Source organism: Triturus cristatus, chromosome 5_1 (genome assembly GCF_964204655.1).
Source record: "Triturus cristatus chromosome 5_1, aTriCri1.1, whole genome shotgun sequence".
In the NCBI taxonomy this organism is placed as follows: domain Eukaryota; kingdom Metazoa; phylum Chordata; class Amphibia; order Caudata; family Salamandridae; genus Triturus; species Triturus cristatus.
In genome coordinates this window covers 839607959-839626799 of record NC_140587.1, presented here as the reverse complement: position 1 = coordinate 839626799, position 18841 = coordinate 839607959, and positions in this window count along the sequence as shown.

The window sequence follows — 18841 nt, the reverse complement described above, 5'->3', positions numbered from 1 at the left end:
AGGAAATATCAGGTTGCTCTGGTATTAGGAAAGAGAGTGATCCGGGGCAAGGAAGTACGCCCAGGAAAAAATTGGAGAAAAGAAAAATAAGGAATAAAAGATCAAATATATTTACTCATGGTGATACCACCGATCAAGGAAGTAATCCAGAGACTACTAATCCTCATAAAAACTTAAAATCTAAAAAACTAAAGGAAATAGCAGGGTTTCGAGAAAGTAGAGAGGAATTTACAGCTAACATCTCTGAAGATGACGAGGTAGGAGAAGTAGATGAACCATCCTTGAAAGAAATATTGACTTCAATGAAGAAATTGCATACAGATGTCAAAATGGACACTCAAAAACACCATGTAGCTATTCACAAACTACAAGGGGCTGTTAATAAGGTGGGTAACACCTGTCTGGCAATCTCTGAAAGGATGGTGTCAGTTGAAATACGAACTGACCATTTAGAAAAGGATGTTACTTACCTGCAAAAACAGGAAAAACATCAAGAAAGTATCATACAGGACTTAACGATAAAGGTCGAGGAACAGGAAAATAGAGCAAGGTGAAATAATCTTCGATTCTTGGGGCTCCCTGAAGGTGTTGAAGATGCAGATCCAAGGGGGTATGTAATAAGGCTCTTAAAATCATCTATTCCCGAATTGCAAAATTGGGAATTAGAATGAGAAGTTCAAAGAGCCCATCGTTTTCCCCTTGCCCAGCAAAAGAAAACACAGAACCAATTTAAATATCCAAGGGCAATGCTGGTATTTTTTGGAAACTTTTTACTTCGGGACTCTATATATGATCTAGCTCGTCCTACAAATAAGAGGGAATACAATGGTAGCACATATTTTGTCAGGCCAGACTTCGCTCACGCAACCGTTGAAAGGAGATGGAGACTGAGGCAGTTATTCACTCCATTTGAACAGATCGTAGCTAAAGTATATCTACAAAACCCTGCTCGACTGAAAATAATATTTAGGGGGGCAACCCGTAGCTTCACCAGCGAAATACAAGCAGAAAACTACCTCAAAGAAATTTCAGAGACTGCAAAAAAATAGCACTGGAAAATGAACACGATTTTAATTTCTTCCTTATAATGTGCATTGTATAATAAGTTTTTTTATAAGAATATTTTCTTTGTGGGAAAAAATAACGGGACATCAATATTAATTGCTACTCACGTAGGAAGTAGTGCGCGAAAATATGTTCAGCATGAGTAAACCCTGGTTCTCAAAGTTCTAAATATAACATTTATGCAGGGTGGGAGCACTGATGCATACTGATCTACGGGCGCCCACACCTGGATCCGGCTGGACCCAGGATGCCTCAAGGGGGGCTGTGGGGAGGTAAGGGGGGTGGGGGGGTTGTTGGGGGAGTAAAGGGGAGAAAAAATTATCATCAGAAAAAGAAAGCATTGAGAAACGTGTGGAAAAAAAGAAAAATGATGCGTATAGTCACAATTAATGTATGTGGTTTAAACGATGTAAGAAAAAGAAGGGATGTGAAAGAATATTTTAGAACACTGCAAGCTGATCTAATTTGTGTACAGGAGACACATATAGAGATTTCGCAGAAATCTTTACTGGAACAACTGGGGTATAAAGTTTTGACTTGCACGACTCAGGGCACTAGAACACGCGGGGTTGCAATACTAGGACGGGGGAACGGAATTGTATTAAAAAAACAACAGGTAGATAGACATGGCCGTTGGATCTTAGTAGAGTGTCAAATTCAAAATTTCAACTTCAAGTTATGTTCTATTTACGCACCAACAGTTGATGACCCGGAAACCTTTATCCATATAAATTCTCAATTACCCAACTGGCCTCTCCCCATTATACTTTGTGGAGATTTAAATATAAATGGCATCAATGGGTTGTGGAAAGATGATCCTGCAAGGTTTACCGGCAAAAAGAAGAAAACCCACAGAGCGCTGATACAGCTTATGCAAGACAATGGGCTGATCGATATTTGGGAACATATAAATGGAGGAGGAGGTAGTACATATTATTCTGCCCCCCATAAAACTCTAGCTCGACTAGAATATTTTTTGATTTCTCCCTCGATAATACCGATGGTGAAAGTTAAAAAAATGCCCAGACTGATGTCAGATCATAATCCGCTTTCTATGGAGATTTCTATACCATACTTACAGAAAAGTATAAATAGCTGGACGTTTGAGAGAGCTTTGCTACAGGATACAGATTATGTTACACATATGGAAATTTGGTTAAGAGAATTTCTGGAAAATAACAGGGACACAGCGTCACCTCAAATAGTGTGGGATGCTATGAAGGCAGGTATTAGGGGGGAAACTTTAAGTTATTCTCTTAGACGGAGCAAACAGGAAAAAGAAGCTATTGATAAGAAGATAAATCTAGTAGCAAAGCTAGAGGAAGATCTGGTAAGAAGTATAAGAGAGAAGGAGGATGTGACAAAAGTAACGCAAAAATTAGCTTTGGCTAAAGCAGCAGTGGACGAAGTATATGCTGCAAAGGCAGCTGGTAAATACCTAGCTAGAAGGGAAGAGCAGCATGAATATAGCGAACAGGTAGGACGAATTTTGGCGATTAAAACCCGGCTACTCAGGGGCAGATAACAGAAATGTTTACTGAGACAGGAGGATTAGCAAAAACACCTGCTCTGTATTTCAAAATTTTAATAAGAAACTGTATAGCAAGGATAATGGAGAACCAGATACAGTGGAAATTGAGGGATAATTAGAATCTGCCTCCCTAGATAAGCTTACAGAGGAGGAGAGGAACTCCCTAGAGATTAACTTTACCCCAGAAGAAGTACAAATAGCTTTTAAGGATCTCCCGTCAGGGAAAGCAGTGGGACCTGATCTAATACCATTAGAATTCTATAAGAAGTTTTTTTTAATCTTAGAAGCAGACATTAACAGACTTATGAGCTTAATACAAAATGGTGCTGCCCCTCCGGGGTCTTGGGGAGAAGCTTCAAAGGTGGTGTTTTTAAAAAAGAACAAAAGCTCTATGGATCCTGGGTCATACAGACCAATCAGTTTAATGAATAGCGATACTAAGGCTTATTCTAAAATTTTGGCAAATTGGTTGAGTATGATGATAGGGAGGATAGTTTCACCCTGGCAGCATGGGTTTATACCCGGGAGGGGGACTGCTGATCATATTCGAAGGGTATTCGCATTGTTGGACGGTACGATTGCCTCACGAGACCCTATGTCCTTAAAATTGCTGGAAGCTTAAAAAGCTTTCGATAGGGTCTCGTGGGGTTTTCTGTGGGCAACAATGAATAAATATAATTTTGGGAAAACATGTATAGGTGCATTAAAAGCCCTTTATAAAAACTCAATCATTAGAATGAGAGTGGGGGGGGAACTGAGTGAGGTAATAAAAATTGAGCGTGGGACTAGGCAAGGATGCCCTTGCTCCCATCTACTCTTCGCCTGCTGTATAGATTCATTTATTAGACATATAGAAAAAAATAAAAACATTAGCCCAATTTTGTTGAATGGATATGAGACCAAAATCTTGGGATACGCAGATGATTTAGCAATTACATCATCATCACCAATTATAGCAATAGGGGAAATTGAGAAGCAGGCTAACAAGTATGGATTATTGTCAGGATATAAATTTAACCAAGAGAAGACACAAATAGTCGTAAATCAATTTTCTGCAATTAAGGATGATAGAGTTATAGAGTCTGCGATCTACTTGGGGGTTACCATAACATCCGATTTATCTAAGGCTGTGGAGGAAAATTTGACCCCATTAATTAAAAAGGCCAAACTACACTTTGATAAGATGGACAATTTACACCTAACAATTATAGGTCGTTGTAATGTTATAAAGATGCTGTTTCTGCCCAAGATTCTGTATTTATTCCGTACAATTCCTTTATTATTTACTAATAATTGGTTTAAAGAAATAGAGGGGATGTGTAATCGCTTCATTTGGGCTAAGGGCAGAACTTGAAGAGCTATAAAGATGTTGGCACTCCCTAAAGATCGGGGGGGACTTGCAGTCCCTGATTTTAAAGCATATTATCTTGCCTCAGTCCTTCAGTATTGTAAAGGACTCCTTGGTGGGAATACGGAAGCTATCTGGAGGGGTAGCACAGGTATTCCGGATATTTATGATCTGTTGGTTTTGGATTCCAACAAGGGACTTCTTACATATAAGGAACTAAACTATTATAAAAGAACGAAGTTCAAGTTGTTGGGGGCGGCCATCACAGTCTGGTCAATTATTCGGAAGAAAATTAAATTAGGGAGAATGAATTTTTATACACCTTTATATATGAATGAACTCCTCCCAGATGTATTCCACGATGAAGTGATGAGGCGGTGGGATAATCACGGGGTTGGTACGATTGGAGATATCACGGATCAGTCAGGATTAATAACATTTGAAAGGGCGCAACAACTATATAATCTGGAACGGAGAGATTTCTTTAAATATTTACCGATAAGATCAGTGTTGCAGAAAAAACAAGCAGGTAACTGTAAGTTTACTAGGATAGACTTGATGGAATTTGTTCGTGATGAGGAGGGATGCTCCATCTCTCAACTTTATGGTGCATTACGGCAATATAATGAGGATGATAGAGGAAAGGTATTTGATAAATGGAGAACTAAACTGAACCTACTTGGGAACGAGGGTGAAAAATCCCTTAGGTTTGGAAACACTGTCTTAAAAGTCGCAAATCTACAGGCACAACATTATAAGACTATATATGAATTATATTATACTCCGCATAGAATAGCCTGTTGGAGGGGTACAAGTGGGATCTCCTGTCCAAGATGTCAGAGTTTGGAGGCAGACACGATACACATGTTTGCAGCCTGTCCTAATTTAGATCCCTTTAAACAAGCTATGGAAAATTTCTTTAAAGTTGAATTGGGGATCTGTATTAATTTAACTTATGAGATTATGGTTCTCGGGGTGGTAAAGGAGGGGCAGGATGTACCCCATCAAAAATTTTTGTTTATTGCAATGACCTTAAGCCGGCTCTGTATTGCAACGGTATGGAAAGATTGTAATCCCCCTTCGTTCCAACAATGGCTCTCAAAATTATTGGCTATTTACACCCTAGAGTAAGCTTTATATGAAAAAAAAGGGGTGTATGCAAGGCAGCTTGGGAAACGGATATGGGCCCCAGTTGGAAAATGGAAACTTAAATTAGATGGCTAACTTAAGAGGGGGTAGGCGAATGCTGATTTAGATAGGATTATAGTTGGCGGTGATGAAATTGTTTGACCATCATTTATATGCGTCCTCCCCCTTTCTTTTTTTTTTTTATGTCTCCTTCTTTAGATCTTTCACTATCTCTTTCCTTTTTTTAAAAAAAAAATTTTGATCCGCATCTTGTCATTTATTTTAAGAGATTAAGCCTTAATTGAAGGATTTCTGTTGTATTAGATATATATGTTAAGATAAATAAATGTATATATTTTGTTTTTCTGATGATGATCAATAAAAAAAAAAGGAAATGTAATCTAGGGTGATCACTCCATCTTTCTTCTCTTGCTATTGGTGGTCGAATAGCATATTTTCTTCACAAATCGAAGAACATTTCACATGACCCTTCGGTCATACATAGCAGGGACCAAAATAGAATTTTACCTCACCCACCACTTCCAAAGGTTTTGCAGAGCAAAATCTATTTTTCTGTAGGAGAATCAGCATTTAGAAGGTGAATGATCTACTTCCAAAGAGGCCATATAAGAGTGTGTGTTACATCCTGAGGTATCATAAGCAATATTTATGTGGGCAGTCATGATGCTCAACACATATTATGCAGTCATTAATTTAAAATAAGTTGATCCATTTGTCATACATTGTCAAGATAAAAACAATCATTCATCTCAGAGAGGTTCTGCTCCGATGAGACTGAATGGTAAAATTAGATCTGAGGAATACTTACCTTTCTGTGCCACTATTTCATGGTCAAAGGAAATTCCTGAAATTTAAATATCTGAATGAGGCATTCTGGGTCAAATCTCCTCAGTTTAGTCTATCCTCCACATCCTGTTGTTTCATCAAATGTCAAAAACGCGTGGTAGCTGTCTCTTTCTCACACATATAGTTTGTCTAGCCAGGCTTGTGGGCCTTTTAGTTTCCATCATCCAAGTATCTCTACCAGCACCCTCCAATATCACACTCTTAATTTCCTCAAACATCTGAGAAAGGGGCCTTTTTATGCAAATTTAGTGCCACTGTATGGAGATACTGAAAGACAGATAGCATGTGGTTAGATCACTGATAGGTGTGGAATGGTTGTGCCAATTTCAATGTGTCTTCAGATCTCATCTTAGAATCAAATACCAACCAGTATGTTTAGATAGCTAATGTGGAAAGTTCTTGACTAACAGACTGTGGTCAAATAGAAAGTCGCCAATGAATGTAAATTGTTTAGCACTTCTTGCAGGTAACTTTGCAATGCAAAGTATAATGAATCACAGGAGAAGATGCATAGTCATGTTAAACATAGACAGTGTGAAAGCAGTAAAAGACATATATAATTTAGGAGGCACCAAATACAAGTCCACAGCTAGCAAAGGAAGTTTGTGTCTAGGCCAGACAGAGCATTTGCCAAGCATTCACAATATGATTGCAGCTTGATATTCCAGGCATGTGAGAGATTACAGTGAATGTCACCTACACCTGTGCATATACCTATATTTGGATCAGCTGAGGGTACTGTTTCCAGAGATCTTTTTGCCGCTCATTTAAGTCTAAGCTGACCCTATTTTACATTTGGGGATTAGATGAACGAGCTCTAGCCATAAATGCATTCTTAGAGGCATGGTCATTCCGGCGCCCATATTCTATTCCTTTTTATGTCATGATAACCAGGTGCCTAACTAAAATTGGCTGACAGAAAGCCTAAATAGTTATCGTTACACCTCTTTGGAGACACACCAATAATTCCCCTCCCTTCTCAAACTGGCTACAAACAAACCTATTCTACTTACATATCCTTGGTTGTTGCAAGATCTGGACAATTTCAATCACATTCCAATTCTGTAAGGCAGTCTTTAGCTAATGGACTGGAATCTTTCTGGAAAGCCAGGTCTCTGGAACAACAGTAGGACTCAGCTGAACACTTCATATAGTCCTCATGGACACTGACACCCTCCAGGGAGTCCAAGTTACCTTGGGTATTTTGATTGATCTGGTATGTTACAGGAGCATGCATCCTGCTTCACCAGATGTCACTGCAATTGTGAAGTTTTGAGCCTCTTCAGCATATCGGATAAATAATTTAGGACTGTCAGTGGACACAGAACCACAATACCTGTGGATCATGAGAGAGCTGCTGTTAAACCTATGGAGAAACACCTGTTAGTCTGCAGATTAATGCAAAAATAGATATTGCAATCTGCCTAAAATCTATTATTTATCCTCCTGGGATGTTAATCTAGTACTGCAATCATTCCAGCCTTTGCCAGATAGCAATTCCTTATCCATTAATATGTTGTCTGTAAAGCTGGCTATTTTAGTATGCTTGGTCTATATTAAGTTGCCAGATATAAGGGGTTTAGATATTTCTACAAGACACTATTCACCTACAGGATCGTATTTCTTTTAAATTATGGGCAGAAAATCAAATGCCTCCATTTCAGTTGAGTATGTATATTTTCCATCTCACCTGAGATTGTGTGAGGTTGGGTGTGTATGGCAATGTGAACTAAAAGTGTCTGATTTAAGAATGTTCTCTTTTCGGTTGCTGATTTAGTTTGGCAAACCAGTTGCCCCAGTTTTATCTTTCAACTTCGTAAGCTGATTGTGCAGGTAATGTCTTTGGCAGAGGTTGGCATTCCCATTTCTACTGTTCCTTGGCAGCAGCATTTAGGCTTCTAAAAAACTTCATAGAACATCATATCTTGCCATAAAATGTAGATTTCCCCTGCTTTTTTAGCAAAAGAATGTCCAGATTTAATTCAAAACACAGAGGCACACATCATCCTACCACCGCCTGCCTTTGTCACATGAAAGATTATGTTTTCCATCCATCGTTTGATTATTTCTTTGCTCCATTCGAGTCCTAGATGCTGATATGCTGGGTTCTGCATGAAGGCTCCTTGGATGTGACAGAAGTGGATTCACAAGTTACCCCATTTCCCTTGGATTCTGAAGAACACTGTAAGGATAATAGGAGAGAAACAATACTGCTTCTTTCGTGATTTCTTCTATTGATGGCTCTTTTAGTTTCCTTGATGGTTTTGAGCTGGCTTGTAAAACGATAATAGTCCTTAGATTGACAAGGAGTAGATCTTATGGACTATGATTGAGGCTCATTAGTGTGCTCCTTCATCCTGCAGCTTCACACCACAGAATTGGTAGGAAATGTATTTTTTTCCTTTTTCTTTGTTGTAGCAGCTGTAGAAATTAAGAGGCCAGCATAAGAAAGCATAGTACTCGCCTTTGTGTCTTTGATAATATCAGTTGCTTCCTTTGCTAGCAAGAAAAATATATATTTTGCAGCACTTTTCCTTACTTTTGGGGCTTACCTTTTGGAAACTTCAAATTTCCCCTTGGTATTATAAATTTGAATGTAATCCTAAGTGTACATTTCCAAACGGTGTGGAAGACTGACCTTTTGCACGGGGAAACAGCGTTTGGAGGACTGCGAGGCCCAGCAGCCCTCTGCTTCCTGCTGCTGCTGCCTGCCTCTTCCTCCGGACCCGCCCCTGGACTCCTGGACATTGCTTTAAAGCTCGCGGCCCCCGCTTCGCGGGTGCCGCTCGTGGTGGAAGACTGACCTTTTGCACGGGGAAACAGCGTTTGGAGGACTGCGAGGCCCAGCAGCCCTCTGCCTCCTGCTGCTGCTGCCTGCCTCTTCCTCCGGACCCGCCCCTGGACACCTGGACATTGCTGGACATTGCTTTAAAGCTCGCGGCCCCCGCTTCGCGGGTGCCGCTCGTGGTGGAAGACTGACCTTTTGCACGGGGAAACAGCGTTTGGAGGACTGCGAGGCCCAGCAGCCCTCTGCTTCCTGCTGCTGCTGCCTGCCTCTTCCTCCGGACCCGCCCCTGGACACCTGGACATTGCTTTAAAGCTCGCGGCCCCCGCTTCGCGGGAGCCGCTCGTGGTGGAAGACTGACCTTTTGCACGGGGAAACAGCGTTTGGAGGACTGCGAGGCCCAGCAGCCCTCTGCTTCCTGCTGCTGCTGCCTGCCTCTTCCTCCGGACCCGCCCCTTGACGTCACAATATTTTCCAACACACACTGATCCGCAGCGCGGATCGCAGCGCGGGCGAAGCCCGGGACAAGGGCGGGCCCTCTTAGGCCCTCAGAGACCGAGTGAGGCCGGGCTGGGCCCGGCTATTGATCAGTTGGTTAAGGTACCACTTGTATTTGTGTGCGCTTATTGCGTAACCACCAAAAAGGCTATTATGGCTGATACCCCTAGTAGTACCAACGAGGAGAAGTCGAAAGTTATGCTAGCTGGCCCTCTGGACACTTATTTTAAAAAGGCGCTAAGAGTGGATGAATTAGTTAATTGTTTGGACAAAAGGAGATCAGAGCGTCGTCGCTCAATAGAAAGCTTGAAGCTTAGGTCTTCTGATAATTTGTTGCTGCAGGTTCCTTCCCGGTCAAGGGATAGTGGTGGTACTGTGGTTGATTCTCCTACACCACCGCGCGATCTCTGTTTGCAAAAGGAATCTGCTCTTATTTCAGCTTCATCACCCTTAGAGTTGCCCTTACAAGAGAAACTTGTTAGCGTTCATCCCGACCCCCCTACAGATGTAACTAGAAGTGTGCAAGCACTTGGTAAACAGGTTAAGAAGGTCACTAAGCCATTCAAGGTGGCTAAGTCATTTGGGCCTCCCCCCATTAAAAGAAGATGCAAGAAAGGGGGAGTCTCAGTTAAACCTAAGTACAACTGTTCTGAGTTTGGGAAGCACGAACTGAAAGGTTTAAACTTATCTAAAGGGCCAGGAGTCGAACCAACAACTACTCCTAACCCTGCTCCTCCATTGACTCCTGATGTTTTAGAACCTGATTTGCCTTCCTTAAATCCAGGCTTTACCCCTGTCGTCCCTTTGTTATCTCCCTCCCCCCCTCCCTCTCCTTCGGTTGTTCGCCAGGATGCCCTGGCCCAGGTGATTAAGTCTCTTATTTCACCACTAATTGAAGGTTTATTAAGAGTGGAGAAAAAACTCATGGACCTGGAAGCGATAATAAGCATAAAAACCATTCCAACAACAGGGCAGGGGAAGGCGGGTTTCGATAGTGTTACCGAAGTTATAGCGGCGGAACCTATTCGCCTCAATCACCTCCCCACTCTACCCCAGGATACGGGTGAGCCGTCTAATATGTTGGCGGTATCTCAGTCTGTGCCTGTGTCTGTCCCGATGTACAAACGAGACGATAAGGAGGGTGGGGGGATTAATCTTGTCCCAATCACTCTGCGGGATAGCAGGGAAGGCCCTAGTAATGGTTTGCTTGCCCCCAAGTACGTGCCACAAGTTGATCTGCCCCCCGAATCTGTACCCCTGGTGGTTGTTCTGACGGGGGTTCCGCCTTTACCAGTTGATAAAAGAGAAGGGTTCAGTGAGTTAAAAAACAAAACCATGTTCTGGCTCAATAGTTATAGACCTATCGAGGAGAAATTTAATGGTGAGATTTTACATGTGAGACGTCTCCCTTGGGTGGGCGGTACGACGAAAAACATTGCGGGTGACATCGTGGTAGTAAATTTCAGAGACCCTCGTGTAGTTAAGTATATTTTGGAGTGGCCTCTTGAAATAGGTAGTATTGGCATTGTTCCCCGTGCACTAACCTATTTTTACCCTAGATCATCGGTGTTTCCCCCTTCTGTCCCATCTAAGCATCCCTCCCTATTGCCCATTCCACCAGACACATATAGGCCGAACTACTTATCGGGCCCTTCAAACACCCAACAAATCACTGATCCTTTTGGGTGGCATCACATCCCTCCTAGTTTTAATAGGATCTCTAACAGAGGAGGTGTGAGAGTGAAGCCTTCTAACCCTTTAGTGTTGTCAAACAGGTTTGAAACCTTCTCTAGTCTGGCTGAATGTGATTGAAGATTAAAGCCCCATTGGGGCGGTGGGTGTCCAATAGGATTATCTTGCCTTAAGAACGTTGTTTGTGAGAGGAGTATGGAAGCCCACGGAGCTGTTCCTGTTTCTACAGGACTTACAATTATAAGTGGATTTGCTAGTGGTGGGAACGTATCCACCCCTCTCTCTACCCCCTTGGTTAACAGTACTGTAATCCCCTTGACGATAGACCACCTAGTCCAACCAGAACCCATAGGTATTCAAACCATGCTGGTCATGGATAGGCCTGCAGTATCCCCGTCAGATTTAAAATTGAAAGATAACGAAGGCCTACACCTAGTTTCTTGGAATGTGGCGGGTCTACAAAGAAAGTTGGTGTTGCCTGAATGGAATGTTTTCATCGAGCAATTCGATGTATGTATATTTCAGGAAACATGGAGTGTCCATCCTTTATACAAATCGGGTTACACCACTTTTTTCATACCAGCTCTGAGTAAGGGCAGGGGTAGACCAGCTGGGGGGTTGCATGTATGGATCAAGATCGCTCTGAACCTTAAAATAACCACCCATGTCTCTGGATGTTGTGACATCCAACATATCTCTTTTGAGGGGGGAACTAGTAGGATTGACCTATTTAATGTCTATGCAAGAGGTACCATAGGGGACATAAATTCAAGTACCTTATCCATTTTAGATCAGGCATTAGCAACTTGCCCCCCCACCTCTAAAATTATAGTGGGAGGGGATTTTAATTGTACATTCGAACCACTAGATGGTGACGATCCCTTGGGTATAGAGGAAGTGGATTCCAGATGGGGTATCCCGACCCTGTCTCTGCCCACAATCAAGAAATGGTCACCAAGGGTTATACAGATTAATTCCCTCACTGTAGAACATAACCTCAGGGCTCTTAATGGTAGGACCCCTTCCGACCCTGACGGGGCAATGACCTTTAATAGGTTAAGTAGCCCGTCAAGAATCGATTACATCTTATTAGACGTGGAACTATGGTGTGACCTAGTAGATATGGTGGTGACTCCTTCACAGGATAGTGACCATAACCCCCTATGCATGTCGATAAGATGGGGGAGGCGGAACACCATAGAGAGGATATCGCACCCGAAGTCTACTAAGGAGGTGATACCTTTCCAAGGGAATCGAAGACTCAAGTGGGAGAAGGTTCAGTCGCAGACTCATAATTTGATAAAAATCAGGACGTTTGTTGAAGATCTGAGTATTGAAATGGGAGTGTTTGATCCGGACCTAGCGCCTGCACAGGGCATACTTTTTTCCCAGGCGTATAATAGTTTAACGGAGAAACTTGGGGAATTCTTTCTCCTAAAAGGTAATAATAAGGTCAAGAGTGGTGGCAGGGTTAACAAAAAAACTATATCGAATAGTCCCTGGTACACGGCGAACTGTAAAACTTCAAGAAATGAGATCAGAATTGCCTTGCGTGAAAAGAACCAACTCCGGGTTAGTGTAGCCAGGAAAGATTACGCTAGGGCCTTGGAGCAAGCAAAACGTGTATGGGAAGAACAACACTGGCAAGACCTCAAGACAGCTTCCATAGGAAAGAATTCCTCGCTGTTTTGGGACCTGATCAACAAAGCCAGGTTGAACAGCTCTCGCCCTCTAGATAACCATATAACAGGTCAGCAATGGCACTCCCATTTTTCTTCAATTTATGGTGGGCCAGAAAATTCCAATATCCCTATTGGTTATGCCCCTAGTATTCACCCCAAGCTCCCGGTCAGGGAACCCTTTTCGACAGTTGAGGTGTTGTTAGCTATTAGTCACCTTACTCCTAAGAAAGCAGCAGGCCCAGATGGGATACCTGGTGATCTCCTCATGGAGGCCCCTGAGTTATGGGCTAACCTCATCGCAAAAATAATGAATCTCATCTCCCATGGCTACCCAGTCCCAGCTTCGTGGAAGGGAGCGGAGGTAATCACTGTCTTTAAGAAGGGTGATAGAGATGACCCTGCCAACTATAGACCAATCAGTTTGATTGACGTGCTACAGAAGGTGGTTGGCAGGGTAATTATATCTAGGGTCGGCACCTGGATGGAAGAATTGCATGTGTTGTCACACCTCCAAGCAGGGTTCAGGCAAAAGGTGGGCACGATGGACCAGGTCTTTCGCTTTTCCGCGATCTATTGGAAGTCGGTTACCATCAATAAAGGTAGTTTATACCTGGCTTTCATAGATCTTCGGATGGCCTTTGACCTGGTACCACGTGAGAGGCTGTGGGAGGTTTTGAAGAATATGGGATTTCCTGGCCCCCTCCTAAGTTTAATTGTGCATCTTCATGAAGGGAATTATGCCAGGATCAGGTGGGGTACCCACGGGGAACTAACCGAAAAGATCCCCGTGAAGAGGGGTGTACGCCAGGGATGTGTCATGGCTCCCACTCTGTTCTCTCTTTTTGTGAATGGAGTGGTGGATTATTTAAGAGAAGAACCGGCTGATGCCCCATCCCTGGCAGGAGTTAAAATCCCCACACTCCTCTTCGCCGACGACACTATTTTAATCTCTAAGTCGCCGTCTGGCTTACAAAAGCTCCTGAACCGATTTAGCGCATTTTGCCTTGATAGAGGTCTTACCATCAATACTCTAAAAACTAAGCTCATGGCTCTAGCACCTTCACCTAGATTTAGAAATAATCTCTTACTTAATGGAGAGCCCTTGGAGCAGGTAGAATCATATGATTATCTGGGCATCAGGGTTAATAGTCGTATGAGCTGGAAGGATCACCTGGCTAAAATGGTGTTAAATTATAAAAGAACATCTGGGGCGGTTATGAGTGAATATCGTAAATCTAAAAGCAAGCCCCTCTCACCGCTCCTAACAATTTACGAAGGCCAAGTTCTCCCGTCCGCTTTATATGGCTCAGAACTGTGGGGGTTTGAAAACACTGTAGAGCTGGACAGGGCTGAAAACAAGTTTCTGAGAGACGCAGTAGCCCTTCCAGTCTCCACTCCCCTATTTCCTCTAAGGGCTGACATGGGCAGGCGCCCCCTTAAGGATATAGTGCGCTTACGCCCATTACTTTTCTGGGTTCGTCTGCGCAGGACAAGGGAGCTCCTGGATTATGCTGCCGCCCTAGATGAATTAATCCAGCTAAACACCAATAATAGGGTTAAGTGGCTGAGCAACTTGAAGCGGTTGGTGGTGCTCCTGGGTTTGAGCGACTCATGGGCAAACCAATCACCTCCGCCTAAGATGGTGATTAAAAAGCTCTACTGGAATCTAGTTCAGCAGGAAACACTTTCTAGTAGTTCTGTGGGCTCACTTACTGAGCGCTTTTTGTCCTTTAAGTGGTCATGGCGCTTCGAACCCTTTTTGGATTACATCGAGCAGCCCCTAGATCGATCTCTTTACCTGAAGGTTAGACTCGGGATCCTCCCAGTAAATGCTTATATCTCGGGGTGGAAAAATAATGTCGGCAAAAGGAGCTCATGTCCTGGCTGTGCAGCCCCTACTGAGTCAGTGGCACATTTCTTTTTTGCTTGCCCGGCATATAGGGTTGCTAGGAGGATCTGGCTAAAACCACTATGTAAGAATATGGGTGTTAGATGCCATGCATCGGCTTTGCGGATACTTACCACCGATACCTCTTCAATTACTATGGTTTGTGGAGTTGCAAAATTTTTGGGCTCTGCTTGGCGCTCCCGCATGAGGTGTTACAAAACCCATTCTGAATCATTTATTAGTTCTGAAGCACTTGTTAGTTAAGAGTACTTGGTTAGGATGCTCATCATCCTGTCTTGTGACTGTACTTATTTTTAATGGTCTAATGCCAACTGTGTTTATGAACCCTTGTTTTGAAATTTTTGAATTGTATTATGTTACTAATTGCTCTTTTATGATGAATTTCATCGAATAAAGAATTTGACTTACATTTCCAAACGGTGTTCTGTGAATGCTAAAATCTTATGCTCGAAAATAGGTAATTGTAGGAGGCTCAGTGAGTTCAAGCGCATATTAATCCCATTTCATTCCTGATGTCTTTCTATTGAATTTGATTTGCCTCACCTTTGATTACATTTTCAGCTTGTTTCTGTAGAATATATCTGGCCTGTGCTTTCTGAGTCCCAAATGTATGGAAACCGACTCTATGTAAATCTGCCAAATTGATAATTATAAATATATAGTGTTTATTTATGAAAGGCTGAGTGCATCTGCCTTCTACATTTACAGATTAATAATTCGAAATTATGTTATGTAATCTTTTACTTTGTTTCATATAATGGCTCGGTTCAACATTGTCGTTATCTTGTTCAATAGATTGATCCCAGGTATTCAGAAATATCTCAAACACTTCAGCATCAAAAATCTTCATTTTATCTACCTTGTCCCAAGGAGCTGTCCAACTCTTGGATGATAGAAATGTGTCATTCATATCTCTCTCTTTCTCTCTCTCTCTCTCTCTCTCTCTCTCTCTCTCTCTCTCTATATATATATATATATATATATATATATATATATATATATATATATATATATATATATGTATATGTATATATAAAAGTCAACAACTTCAGCTAAAAGGCCTACATAATCTCCACTGAAGTTCTGATAAATTAGCTGATTGCCCTCCAGAGGCTGGAAAACAAACCTGAATGCTGCAGCTATATTGAGCCTTGCTCACACAGAGCTAATAGCTCTGCGCTAGATTGTTGAACAGCAGGCAGATAACATCAAATGCTGGAAAACATGTAAATGCACAATAATGAGCAGGCAACGCGCTTGCCATCATGCTCAGAAAGTGCTCGGAGGATCCAAATAGGAGCCTGCTCTGCATATGTTATTAAATGCACCCGTCCAAATAGCCTGTGTTGATTAGGCGTGCAAACCATGGCGGACGACTTCCGCCAGCATGGGAGCCACCTTCGCTCTATTTTTACGAGCCAGCAAGATAAATGTGACCACATACTGAACCGCAGCAAGCAACGGGGAATTGTGGAATTTGAGTGAATGGGCTTTAACTATATGTGAAAATTAGACACCAATTGCAGACAACTGTTTATTTCTGAGAATCCAGGACAGGCTTCACCGAAGAGCTTTTAACAGAACCCTCTGCTCAGTATTCCACTGACCTGCAGCAGGGCTGGATTGGGAACCGAAACCGGCCCTGGCAAAGAGCTCGGCCAGCCCCCGTGGAGGAGGGGGAGGGCTTTGGGGGGGTGCTAGTGGAAAGCTTTGTGCAGCTTTTGTTGCGGGCCGATATGCTGCAAAACCGGCCCGGTAACAAAAACGCCCCCAAGGGGACTAAAACTAGCCCCCACCCTGGCAGGGAATCGCCCCTTGCCCCCTACGGCCAGTTGGCCATGACCTGCAGTAGCGCAAGGCCACCCATTTCCCTCCTTACCGAACATGGGGGCATATTAACAAGCCTGGCGATAAAATTATCGCCGCTTTAACGGCGATAATGGGCTTGATAATATACTCTATTGAATTCCAATTGAATCCCATGTTAGATGTGAAGGACATCTAACATGGGCTTCAATTGGAATTCCATAGAGCTCATTATCAAGCCCATTATCGCCGTTTTAGCGGCAGTTTTCTGCCGCTAAAGCGGCGATAATTTTATCGCCTGGCTTGTTAATATGCCCCATATTTATTTGACAGGTTGCGTGCGTTGTCGTTTCATCTGGAATAACAGTAAACAGGTTTTGAGTAATGAGCCAAAATGATATGAATTTTCCTAGGAAAATTATTTGCATGGCTATTCGCTTTGATGTTTTGTTTTTTATTGGACTGCACCAGCACCTCCTCCCCTCTTTGATCCTCTCTTTCGCTATCAAAATTTATGAACTTGATCTGTGCAATCGAGCAACAAAAATCCTGTGAATCTGTTGGAAATTAAATTAAACATGCATTGGCTAAACCAATAGGCCTGATGTTGAGAAACTGGTGTGGTGGTTACATAGTTTTATTTCAAGTATATTATACACTATTTAAAAGAAGAAAAGAAAAACATGCTATCACTTAAACATGGCAGACATATGCTTGCGTTGAACAGGCTATTTCCTTTGGAAAAAATAACAATAATTTAAAATAATTTTAATAGAATAGTACAGTTGTTTTCTAGCAGGCAGATGTAATTTCAACAGCTTTAGAAACCTTTATTATTTTCAATGAATTTCACAGGAAAATATTATTCTTAGTGGTTTAAAGAAAAAGTACTACTGGCTTTGAATTTATGTTATCTGAATACAAAGATTAGATGCACGAGAATGACTAAAAAATACAAAAAATATAAAGATGGAAATGTAAAAGCATTGGCAATGCAAAGTATTGGCTTTTTAGAGGATGTGCATATGTGATGAGATGAATGACATCACTCACAGCGCTAGTACGATGGCCTAATGATGCATGGTGTATGACAGGGTGGGTGGGCCCAATATGTGAATGATAGTTGAAAAGAGGACAGGACGCAGATTTCTGTTCCAAGGACCCTGGGGAAAATGTATCATAGTGTTGTGTCACTCTAGTGCTACGCAATTGAGGCGCAACACTAAAGTCAGATTTATCAATCCATGCAAGGCCAACTTGAGTGGCCCTGAATGGCTTCACAAATCTGAAGTGACTCGAAGCAGCGCAAATCGCTTCCTTGAGTTACTCTGCCCCAGGGAGGCCTTCCATGGCGGGAGTGTGTATGTTCCCACGCATCCACCCATGGATTTTGGCTCATTCCCAGAATTACCATAAATGATAAAATTGGTAATGCGTCAAAATGCTACGCCTCCACAGATGAGGTGTAACAAGGAGAAATATCCTAATTTCTCCTTGTTTCTTTTCATCTTTCTATGCGTGCTGCATTCTGTAGCACACATGGAAAGAGGAACATTCCTCAGTGGAATGTTTTTTGTGCACAAAGGTGTCCCTTCCTGGACATAACCAACCCTGCTTACAACACAGTTATCTATACACCATGGTGCCTCGGTGCATGTGTTAGTGCTAGGCAGCCATGCACCAATGCAAGGAAAAGACAGGAATGCAATGCATATTGTTTAATACTGCACATTCCTGCCCTTTCACGCAGCACAGCAAGGTGACTTGCTGCGTTGCAATGCTTGAAACATTCATAAATCTGCCCCTCTGTGCATGTTTTTCATCAATGAATTGTTTTGGTTAAATGAGGCTGACAAGACAGCTCAGGTAGTATCTCAGAGCTGGGAGGGTTAGGTGCCGTTTTATATTCTTTGCACATAGATGATTGCTAGGTTTCAGTCGTTATGTTCCACTTATATGGTCATGTGGATTATTGTAGGTTCCAATCTATTCAAAAGACCTAAAGATTGATAAAAGGCCTTACATTCTGAGATTTTTGGATGTCTTTTTGGCCTGACTTATAGCCAAACGGCATCTTCGAATTTACGCTACACTGGTTGCGATTGCTGCTTCCTTGAGCTCAGACAGGATTATGCTGACAAAAGAGGTTCCTGCTGATTGACTGAATATTTTGCTCTAAAGCACCAGTCTCATGTTCCTATGCACAGCAGTGAACAACATTTGTTTCTTGTTTTTTGTACTCAAGATTCATTGCAAAGATTTAATTTAGAAGGCTACCTAGATTCGAATCTCATACTGAACCCAAATTGATCGATAGTCCCATCTTCCACAGTGAATTATATGTTTTGGAAACTCATATTTCTTTCTTGTTTTTTGCACATAGACAAACATGAATGACGCATGAGGGGCTGAGACATGGAGAATCAAAAGCAGGCGAGAAATAGAATTCATGAGTAGTTTTCTCCTCTACAGTGGCTCCCGCATATTTAAATTATGTTTGTTACTTTTTGTTTTTTGCAGTTTTTTATAA